The following is a 12,032-nucleotide window of genomic DNA, read 5'->3' as shown; positions in this document are numbered from 1 at the left end:
AACATCAAGAAACAATTATTTTATAGACTGCTCAACTAAGTTATAGTGGCAAAATGAAAAATAAATTAATACAGCAAAATTCGGGATGCCATGAATGCCTAATCACCTGTTCTCTCTCTCTCTTTTTTTTTTTTTTTTGGCTTAGGCCATTTACACTCTTGTAGAAGTACTTATTTTTCATTTCTTCAGAATATTTGTGCATTTGTTTGTGTCCGTAATTTAGAGCTTTGAGTCTCCTTTATATCCCCTGCTGTTTTTATGGAAAAACACTTTGTTAACAGTCATTTTATTTGTTAGAATTTTGAATATCTTTTAAAACATTTGTGGTATTTTTCTATTAATAATTATAATTTTTTGTTAGTACGTTAAGTTAAAAACTTGCGTAGATTTTTAGTATCTTTTCCTCACACTATTTTTCCCATAAGAATAATTATTTTGCATTTTGATTTTGTAGAATTCAAATTTTTTAAAATGAATGTTTAATTTGTGTTAAAATGGGAGCAAGTGTATTCAGATGGCAATAAATGTTGTGGGTGAAAATAAAGGCAGGTGGGGGATCTAGGGAGTGCTGGTGGAAGGGGTGTTCCTTTTGCTCTCGTGTTGGATGGTCAGGGAAAGCATTAGCCTTAGATTATTATTTGAGAATAAACTTGATGGAAGGAAGGAAGTAGGTATGTGGATATATGAGGGAATCAAGCTTCAGACAGTGGGGAAACCTGGCACAAAGCCTCCAAGAAAAGAGAGTTCTTTGCCTGTTTGACAAACAGCAAGCCTCCATCAGAGGGAGAAAATTGAGAATAATAGGTTACGAGGTCAGTGAGGCCACCAGAGGCCAATGATTCAAGCAATGATTTTGGATTTTACCTAAAGTGAAAATGAGAAACCAAACTAGTGTTTGAGTAGAGCAGTAAGTTAAATTATTTTATATTTAAAAACAATCCCCATGGCTGCTTGGATTAGAACAAGCTAAAGGGGCAAGGTTGAAAGCAAGATGTTCTCGAACGACTTCAGGGCTGGGTTGCAGGTGCCTTGGACTAGTGTGTAGCAGTGGGTGCAGTGACACTTGAGTGAATGAAATATGTAAGGCATCTTCTGTTCAATCTATTCCTGAAAATCAGTCATTTTGCAGGAAGATGCTAAGTTTCTATTTCTCACTATTAGAAGTGTAAAAAGTTATAATGGATCACAATCAAATCAAAACCATCAACGAACTTTCTAGACATAACTATAGTCTAGTAAAATGTCTGTATAAACATAAAAACTGTCAAAATAGCATATAAGAACTTAGTGTATTGCTTTCCTAATCATCAAGCAATTAATGTGTTTTTAACAAATCGAGTCATAAAAATAATGAGAAAGAATGAAGTGAGAAAATATAATTAAAGACAGTTAGGAATCAAGATGATTATTTACACAGGACATAAAAAAAATGTAGGAACATACTAAGAAAATCTCATGGGAGATTGCCAAGAAATATTTAGAAAATAAGAATAAGGATAGAGATTCTAATCTGATAAATATATCTTCTAAATGTTTGAAAAACTCTAGTAGTCAAAAAAAAATGTAGCTCTGAACCCAAAAGTAACCAATAAAAAAGTAGAATAGAATAGATAATAATTGATCAGATACAACGCTTAGCAGTTTATCCTGAGGTTATAATTAAAGATGAATCCAAGTCTATCAGTGTTAAAATTATTTTTAATGACGATAAACTAAATGTAATTCAAATTTTATACAAGGGTATGTCAGAGTTTAATAAAGTATCTTCAACCCCAGGATAGATTATTATGCAGATTTGCTGTATGTTTTCAAAGCATACTTAATGACATTGAAATATTAGAAAAAAACAACAGTAATAGTTATACATTTTTATATTTAGAGGTCTTATTGTGCTAACAACTTTACACACATATATATAATACATCTTATCTTCACAATTTTACAAGCAAGGAGACAGAGTCTTTGCAAGGTTAAGTAAATTACACGAGGCTTTGCAGCTCCTAAAATGCAGCCATGTCTCCATCACTACCAAAAAAAGAATATGAAGAATTTTTTCCTATGATTTTAATCCCATAATGCAATATTTGCACCAAGGAAAATATCTGAGAAAACATATTAAAATATTAATCATATTTCCAGTGTGTTGGCATCACAAATATTTATTTTCTCTTTTGTTTGATTTTTCATTTTTAATTCTCTAAAAAGAGAAAAAAGATTGAGATGAAGTAAAAAATGCAAAGAGTTTCCACCAACAAGTGAATGATAGTCAAGGAAAGATTTGCTAAAGAATAACATTGAGTTTACAATGTGAATATTTACAGAGGGACTTATCTATCATATTAAAAAATATTTTGAAGCATCTGCCAAACTATCAAGGAAAAACTGAGGTCTGCTGCATTATCAGTAGATGAACCCGCTTTCTGATGTAGGCACATTCCCTAAGTAAAGGTGTTTATATAACTTAAACCTCATTGTAGACAAACTATGGATATCGATATATAAATTGATGCTTTGGTAAGGTAAATAGCTAATTCTTACCTTATCTATCTCATGATTGTGGCACTTTGGATATCATGAAGTCAAAGCCAGTCTACAAGGACAGCAAGTCCCAATAACTTTGGATGTTTTTGGTATGGCAGTTTGACTCTGGAGCTCCCATCTCTAAACCCCTCTGCTACTCTGTTTCTTCTTTACTAAATAGTTTCTCAAGTATTCCGTAATATAATGTAACACAGAATCATATGATGGCTTCTAGTCTTCAGTATAATATCAGTATATGTCAGTGTTTTCCTTTTACTTTTTTTTTTGATCGTGTTTTTGTTGTTTTTTGAAGTGCAAAAGGAAATACTGTCATGTGTTGCTTAATGACGGGGATCTGTTCTAAGAAATGCATTATTAGACAATTTCACCATTGTGTGAACATCATAGAGTATACTTAACACAAACCTAGATGATATAGCCTACTACATACCTAAGTTATGTGGTACTAATCTTATGGGACCACCAACGTATATGCAGTCCGTCGTTGACTGAAATATTATGTGGAGCGTGACTGTACATAATTTTGAATAAAAACATTTCACTTTTCATAAAATCCTAGTAAATTGTAGCACATTTTAAATAACAAGGACATATAAAAAAGGAAGCCACATAGAAACAAATTACCAGTGACATAATTAGTTTGAGTATTTTTTTTCTTTCTGCTTTTTCTCCCCAAATCTCCCCAGTACATAGTTGCATATTTTAGTTGTGGGTCCTTCTAGTTACAGTACTTGGGACGCCACCTCAACGTGGCCTGATGAGTGGTGCCATGTCCGCGCCCAGGATCTGAACTAGAGAAACCCTGGGCGGCTGTAGCAGTGCACGCCAACTTAACCACTTGGCCACGGGGCCGGCCCCCTGAATATGTTTTCTTTTTTTTTTTATTCTTCTCCCCAAAGACCCCCAGTACATAGTTGTACATTCCAGTTGTAGGTCCTTCTGGTTGTGCTATGTGAGATGCTGCCTCAGCGTGGCCTGATGAGTGGTGTCATGTCCGTGCCCAGGATCTGAACCAGCGAAACCCTGGGCCGCCAAAGGAGAGCTTGCGAACTTAACTGCTCAGCCACAGGGCTGGCCCCTACCCTCTCTTTTTTTTTTTTTTTTTATTAATGTTATGATGGATTACAAGCTTGTGAAATTTCAGTTGTACATTTTTGTTAGTCATGTTGTGGGTACACCACTTCCCCCTCCGTACCCTCACCCCACCCCCCCTTTTCCCTGGTAACCACCGATCAGATCTCCTTCTCAATATACTAATTTCCACCTATGAGTGGAGTCATATAGAGTTCGTCTTTCTCTGACTGACTTATTTCACTTAACATAATGCCCTAGAGGTCCATCCACATTGTTGTGAATGGGCCAATTTCGTCTTTTTTATGGCTGAGTAGTATTCCATTGTGTATATATACCACATCTTCTTTATCCAATCATCAGTTTCTGGGCATGTAGGCTGGTTCCACGTCTTGGCTATTGTAAATAATGCTGCGATGAACATAGGGGTGCAACGGACTCTTGAGATATCTGATATCAGGTTCTTAGGATAGATACCCAGTAATGGGATGGCTGGGTCATAGGGTATTTCTATTTTTAACTTTTTGAGAAATCTCCATACTGTTTTCCATAGTGGCTGTACCAGTTTGCATTCCCACCAACAGTGTATGAGGGTTCCTCTTTCTCCACAACCTCTCCAACATTTGTCGTTCTTGGTTTTGGATGTTTTTGCCAATCTAACGGGGGTAAGGTGATATCTTAGTGTAGTTTTGATTTGCATTTCCCTGATGATTAGCGATGATGAACATCTTTTCATGTGTCTATTGGCCACATTCATATCTTCTTTTGAGAAATGTCTGTTCATGTCCTCTGCCCATTTTTTGATCGGGTTGTTTGTTTTTTTGTTGTTAAGCAGTGTGAGTTCTTTGTATATTATGGAGATTAACCCTTTGTCGGATAAGTGGCTTGTAAATATTTTTTCCCAATTAGTGAGCTGTTTTTTTGTTTCAATTCTGTTTTCCCTTGCCTTGAAGAAGCTCTTTAGTCTGATGAAGTCCCATTTGTTTATTCTTTCTATTGTTTCCCTCAACTGAGGAGTTACAGTGTCCGAAAAGATTCTTTTGAAACTGATGTCAAAGAGTGTACTGCCTATATTCTCTTCCAAAAGACTTATTGTCTCAGGCCTAATCTTTAGGTCTTTGATCCATTTTGAGTTTATTTTGGTGTGTGGTGAAAAAGAATGGTCAATTTTCAATCTTTTGCATGTGGCTGTCCAGTTTTCCCAGCACCATTTGTTGAAGAGACTTTCTTTTCTCCATTGTAGGCCCTCTGCTCCTTTGTCGAAGATTAGCTGTCCATAGATGTGTGGTTTTATCTCTGGGCTTTCAATTCTGTTCCATTGATCTGTGGACCTGTTTTTGTACCAGTACCATGCTGTTTTGATCACTGTAGCTTTGTAGTATGTTTTGAAATCGGGGATTGTGATTCCGCCGGCTTTGTTTTTCTTGCTCAGGATTGCTTTAGCAATTCGTGGTCTTTTGTTCCCCCATATGAATTTTAGGATTGTTTGTTCAATTTCTGTGAAGAATGTTCTTGGGATTCTGATTGGGATAGCATTGAATCTGTATATTGCTTTAGGTAGTATGGACATTTTAACTATGTTTATTCTTCCAATCCATGTGCAAGGAATGTTTTTCCATCTCTTTATGTCATCGCCTATTTCTTTCAAGAAAGTCTTGTAGTTTTCATTGTATAGATCCTTCACTTCCTTGGTTAAGTTTATCCCAACGTATTTTATTCTTTTCGTTGCGATTGTGAATGGGATAGAGTTCTTGAGTTCTTTTTCTGTTAGTTTATTGTTAGTGTATAGAAATGCTACTGATTTATGCACGTTAATTTTATACCCTGATACTTTGCTGTAGTTGTTGATTATTTCTAATAGTTTTTCTGTGGATTCTTTGGGGTTTTCTATGTATAAGATCATGTCGTCTGCAAACAACGCGAGTTTTACTTCTTCGTTACCTATTTGGATTCCTTTTATTTTTTTTTCCTGCCGAATTGCTCTGGCCAGCACCTCCAGTACTATGTTGAATAGGAGTGGTGAAAGTGGGCACCCTTGTCTTGTTCCTGTCCTCAGAGGGATGGCTTTCAGCTTTTGTCCATTGAGTATGATGTTGGCTGTGGGTCTATCATATATGGCCTTTATTATGTTGAGGTACTTTCCTTCTATACCCATTTTACTGAGGGCTTTTATCATAAATGGGTGTTGGATCTTGTCGAATGCTTTCTCGGCATCTATTGAGATGATCATGTGGTTTTTGTTTTTCATTTTGTTGATGTAGTGTATCACGTTGATTGACTTGCGGATGTTGAACCATCCCTGTGTCCCTGGTATAAATCCCACTTGATCCTGGTGTATAATCTTTTTGATGTATTGCTGTAATCGGTTTGCCAAATTTTTGTTGAGGATTTTTGCATCTATGTTCATCAGTGAAATCGGCCTGTAGTTCTCCTTCTTTGTGTTGTCCTTGTCAGGTTTGGGGATCAGAGTGATGTTGGCTTCATAGAATGTGTTAGGGAGTTCTCCATCTTTCTCAATTTTCTGGAACAGTTTGAGGAGAATAGGTATTAAGTCTTCTTTGAATGTTTGGTAGAATTCTCCAGAGAAGCCGTCTGGTCCTGGACTCTTGTTTTTGGGGAGGTTTTTGATTACCGTTTCTATTTCCTTACTTGTGATTGGTCTATTCAGATTCTCCATTTCTTCCTGATTCAGTTTGGGGAGATTGTAGGAGTCTAGGAATTTGTCCATTTCTTCCAAGTTGTTCAATTTGTTGGCATATAGTTTTTCATAGTATTCTCTTATGATCTCTTGTATTTCATTGGTATCTGTTGTGATTTCTCCTGTGTCATTCCTGATTTTATTAATTTGCGCTTTCTCTCTTCTTTTCTTGGTGAGTCTGGCAAGGGGTTTGTCAATTTTGTTAATTCTTTCGAAGAACCAACTCTTTGTTTCATTGATCCTTTCTATTGTCTTTTTTGTTTCAATATCGTTTATTTCTGCTCTTATTTTTATTATTTCCCTCCTTCTACTGACTCTGGGCTTTGTTTGTTCTTCTTTTTCTAGTTCCATTAGGTGTCGTTTGAGGTTGCTTACGTGAGCTTTTTCTTGTTTAGTGAGGTGAGCCTGTATTGCGATGAATTTCCCTCTTAGGACTGCTTTTGCTGCATCCCAAATGATTTGGTATGTCGTGTTCTCATTTTCATTTGTCTCCAGATAATATTTGATTTCTTCTTTAATTTCTTCAATGATCCATTGTTTGTTGAGAAGCGTGTTGTGTAGTCTCCACATTTTTGCACCTTTCTCTGCTTTTTTCTTGTAGTTGATTTCTAGTTTAATAGCGTTATGATCAGAAAAGATGCTTGATATTATTTCAACTCTCTTGTATTTATTGATGTTTGCTTGTTTCCCAAAATATGGTCAATCCTTGAGAATGTTCCATGTGCACTTGAGAAGAATGTGTAACCTGCTGCTTTTGGATGAAGTGTTCTATATATATCTATTAAGTCCATCTGGTCTAATTTTTCATTTAATTCTATTATTTCCTTGTTGATTTTCTGTCTGGATGTTCTGTCCATTGGTGTTAATGGTGTGTTGAGGTCCCCTACTATTATTGTATTGTTGTTGATGTCTTCTTTTAGTTCTATTAAGAGTTGCTTTACAAATTTTGGTGCTCCTGTGTTGGGTGCGTATATATTTATAAGTGTTATGTCTTCTTGGTGGAGAGTCCCTTTTATCATTATATACTGTCCCTCTTTATCTTTCTTTATCTGTTTTGCTTTGAATCTACCTTGTCTGATATTAGTATAGCGACACCTGCTTTCTTTTGTTCATTATTAGCTTGGAGTATTGTTCTCCATCCCTTCACTCTGAGTCTGTGTTTGTCTTTGGGGCTGAGGTGTGTTTCCTGGAGGCAGCATATTGTTGGATCTTGTTCTTTGATCCATCCTGCCACTCTGTGTCTTTTGATTGGGGAGTTCAGTCCATTTACATTTAGAGTGATTATTGAGACGTGGGGGCCTACCACTCCCATTTTGTGTCTTGTTTTCCGGTTTTCTTCAGTTTCCTTTGTTTCTCGTCCCATGGTTTAATCTGTTCTGATGTAGAGCTGCTACTCTCTGTTGTTGTCCTTCTACTTATCTCCTCTGCTCTTGGTTTTGTAGCCCCTTTCCTTTTTTGGATTTTTCAGGAATGAGGGTTTTCCTGAGGATTTCCTGAAGAGGAGGTTTTGTGGCAATGAACTCCCTTAATTTTTGTTTATCTGGGAAAGTTTTTATTTCTCCATCGAATTTGAAGGATATTTTTGCTGGGTAGAGAATTCTCGGCTGTAGATTTTTGTCCTTCAGATTTTTGAATATATCATTCCACTCTCTTCTAGCCTGTAAAGTTTCTGCTGAGAAATCTGCTGATAGCCTGATGGGGGTTCCTTTGTAGGTTAGTTTGTTTTGCCTGGCTGTCCTTAATATTTTCTCCTTGTCGTTGACTTTTGCTAGCTTCACTACTATATGCCGTGGAGTTGGTCTTCTTGCATTGATAAAGTTTGGAGATCTATTGGCTTCTGTCACCTGAAGATCCATCTCCCTCACCAGATTTGGGAAGTTCTCAGCCATTATTTCTTTGAATAGGTTTTCTGCCCCTTTCTCCTTCTCTTCTCCCTCTGGTATACCTATAATCCTTACGTTGCATCTCCTAATTGTGTCTGATAATTCTCGGAGAGTTTCTTCATATCTTTTAAGTCTTGCTTCTCTCTCCTCCTCTGCCTGCAACAATTCTATATTGCCATCTTCCAAATTGCTAATTCTTTCCTCCATATTATCAGCCCTACTGTTCAGAGCATCTAGATTTTTCTTAATCTCCTCTATTGTGTTCTTCATTTCCAGTATTTCTGTTTGGTTATTCTTTATCGTATCAAACTCTTTTTTGACATAGCTCCTGAACTCGTTGAGTTGTCGGTCAGAATTCTCTCTTAACTCATTGAGAATCTTAATGATGGCTGTTTTGAAGTCATCGTCATTTAGGTTATATATCTCATTTTCTTTGGGATTGTTTTCTGTGTATTTGTTGCTTTCTTTCTGTTCTGGAGATTTAATGTATTTTTTCATATTGCTTGATGTTGTTGATTTGTGCCTCCGCATGGAGATAGAGTTTAGTTGCTCCTTTCACTTGTTTCAGCTGCTGCGGTGGGGGGAGCAGCTGTTTATATTTCACCAACCAGGAACCCTGTCCGTAGTTGCTAACTGGGCCTGGGCCCCTCTTCGTAGCCACAGTGGCCCTTTGGATTCCCTCCTCTGCCGTGGGGGCCGTCACAGGGGGGCTTCAGGCTGCAGGTGCCTACTGTTGCAGCCCACCTAGATGTGCTCTCTCCTTGGGGTCTGCAACGGTGTTATGGGCTTTTCCAGCGGCCAGGGGTGGGATCACTTATATTTGTCGCTCCGTTGCTGTCGGCACCCACCAAATCTCACTTGTCCTCTATGGGTCGCAGGAGAGCTATTGGCATCTTCTACAGTCTGTGGTTAGTACACCTAGTTATGCTGCTTTTGCCCTGGGGTCTTCCAGCCTTGTGGCTGGCGGCTGGGTGCCTTCTACTGGTGCTGTGCAGAGGCTTTCCCTAAGGCTGCTGTGAGCCTGTAGGGTTTCCCCCTAGGCTACTAAGCTGGGTCTCTGGAACTCTCTCCAGCCCCAGTCCTCTCTGAGATCTCCGGCAATCCCTAGCCTCACGGGGTGGGCAACGGCAGCTGGGGGTCGCCCCGCCTTCTGGGATTCTCTCCGGGCCTCTCCCGGAGCCGTGAATGCTCAGCGTGGCCCCTCTGCTAACGGCAGACAGAGAGTTTTGTCTGCTGCCCGGGCGGAGCTCCGGCGCTTCCCCTCCGGGTCGCAGAACCGGCCTTTGAAAGTTCCCCCCGCCCCGGTCCTCTCCGAGATCTCTGGCAATCCCTAGCCCCACGGGGCGGGCAACGGCAGCTGGGGGTCGCCCCGCCCTCTAGGATTCTCTCCGGGCCTCTCCCGGAGCCGTGAATGCTCAGCGTGGCCCCTCTGCTAACGGCAGACAGAGAGTTTTGTCTGCTGCCCGGGCGGAGCTCTGGCGCTTACCCTCCGGGTCGCAGAACCGGCCTTTGAAAATTCCCCTGGCCCCGGTCCTCTCCGAGATCTCCGGCAATCCCTAGTCCCACGGGGCGGGCAACGGCAGCTGGGAGATCTCCGTGCCCTCCGTGTCTCTCTCTGGGACCCTCCGGGCGCCCCGAGCACCAGGCTGGGTCTCCCCGCCAATGGCGGGGAGAGACTCTCCCCGCGGGCTCAGGTGTGCAACTCCAAAGTTTCCCTCTGCGTTTAGGAGTAATTGCAGGGGGTTTAGGTAGGGTTCTGGTCACCTGTTTCCACCGTCGCTCCTCTGTTGTGTTCTCGCTCCTGTCCTAGATGTGTGTGGATCCTCTGGGGGCATCCGTTGGAAGAAAGCCACTTGCGGGTACTAGGCTGCCCGTCGGGGTTGGAGAGTTTTCACCTATTTCCACATCCTCCCGGAGGAAAGTCCATCCGCCTTCCGATGTATAGTCGTGTGGGTGTCTCAGACGTCCTGAGATGCTGTCTGGATATCCTTTGTCAAGCGATAAGTGTCCAAATAATTGTAGACTCGAAGGGCGAGAGACAAAGAGGACTACTCATGGCGCCATCTTGGCTCTTCTTGAATATGTTTTCATTACTGAAATATTTCAAATTCTTTCCCAAATGTTTCATTCCAGGAAACATTTGAACTTAAAATGTTGTGTCTATGATATCCAGTGGGGAATATTAAGCTTATATTTTCCTAGGTTTTATTCATGGGACACTTGAATCTTCAGAGCCATTCAATTGAGGCCACATTTGAGGACAATTGTAATTTATTTTTAAGAGGTGAAAAATGTGATTTTATTACATAGAGAATAGATGTAAATTACATAGATTGATGTAGGATCTGGACACACGGGGCACCCATTAACAATAGAAACATTTCTACTTGAGTTTTTGAAATAATTTACTTAACCTAGGAGACCCCCCTACCACCGCATATGGCAACAAATAAGGGAAATCAAGTCAGAGAGTAGTGAATTCCTATTAGATGTGAATCTCAAAACATCAACTAATATAGAAAGAAAAGTAAAGGAGAAAGAACCTGGGTTAACTTTAAAGTATATAATACTTTCCACAATTCATTCACATGCTTTAGGGGATTTTCTTAGGCTAACAATGAAAATATAAATTACAAACAAAAGAAGCAAAATTCTGTTTTTAAAGCAATTGTAGAAATTTATGTGATATACAAATAACATATAATATGAGTAACTCACATATGTCAAAGGCACTGTGACTCTTCCTAAATAACATAATTTTAATCATAAAGAGTAAATATATATTTTTTCACAATCCTTAAGTTCAGGTATGAAAGGAGAAAAAAATCTTTAAACTCTATGGTATTTTTTATTTGCTTTTTGGCTGTAACCTTAAAAAATATATATATATTTAAGTTCTTATTCTTAATATTTTTTTGTTAAACTAAAAAGCTGTCATTTGCAATTGTCTTGAAATGCTTAACTTGACTTTACATGTTCATTTACACTCTGATAGTTTTTCCTGCTGTGATTTCTAAAATTTTAAGTGTCCTTTCATCATGCCAAAAACCTTTTTATATATCTTTGCTGGTAGCTCATTCTTTGTGGAAAGTTTACATGTCTTATGTCTTAATTTCCTTGGAGTCACTTCTTTATTTTTCACATAAAACACACACACATATACTCATCCACATACACAACCAGACACACAAGCAGTCTATAGGTTTCCCCAACAGATAATATCGTTTGATTTTTGCTTTTCTGTGATGATTTCACACACTACTTTATTTCATGCTTAGAATTGTTTTCAATATTCCAATTCCTCATGAATTGGTGATAATAGAAAACATTCCTACTCACTTATTAGTTGGATTTTATATGCTCTGAAATCCTCAAATTGGTCATTTAAAGGAATTGAATACTACGAATCCTTATCAAAGTGTTTTACTGAATATATTCCATATATTGGGTACTTCTGTTCTTCCTTTCTGCACCATTCATTCATTGAGTATCTACTATTTAGTAGATTCTCTGCTAAGCAAGGAGTTTGGAGATGAACAAACCAACATACTATAAGAAGCTTGTGATGATGAAAGAGGAATCACTATTTACAAGGCAGAAAAAATCTTGTTATTTGTGTATGTGATGCGGGGGGAGCGGAGAGAGTGTGATTCTAGGCAGCAGGCTCAGCATGAGTTGGATCCATATTCAGGAAACATATGTAGTTTGGTGTGGCTGGAGTGTAGGGTGCAACTTGTTTTGACAAATACTGAAGAGCATCTTAGACTGTCTTCCAGGAAAAGCTGAATATAAAATGCACTTCTTACACATAAACTTTACAGATACATTGTACAGTCCAG

Source organism: Equus asinus, chromosome 4 (assembly GCF_041296235.1).
Source record: "Equus asinus isolate D_3611 breed Donkey chromosome 4, EquAss-T2T_v2, whole genome shotgun sequence".
Lineage (NCBI taxonomy): Eukaryota > Metazoa > Chordata > Mammalia > Perissodactyla > Equidae > Equus > Equus asinus.
Note: the sequence above shows the minus strand (reverse complement) of the source record.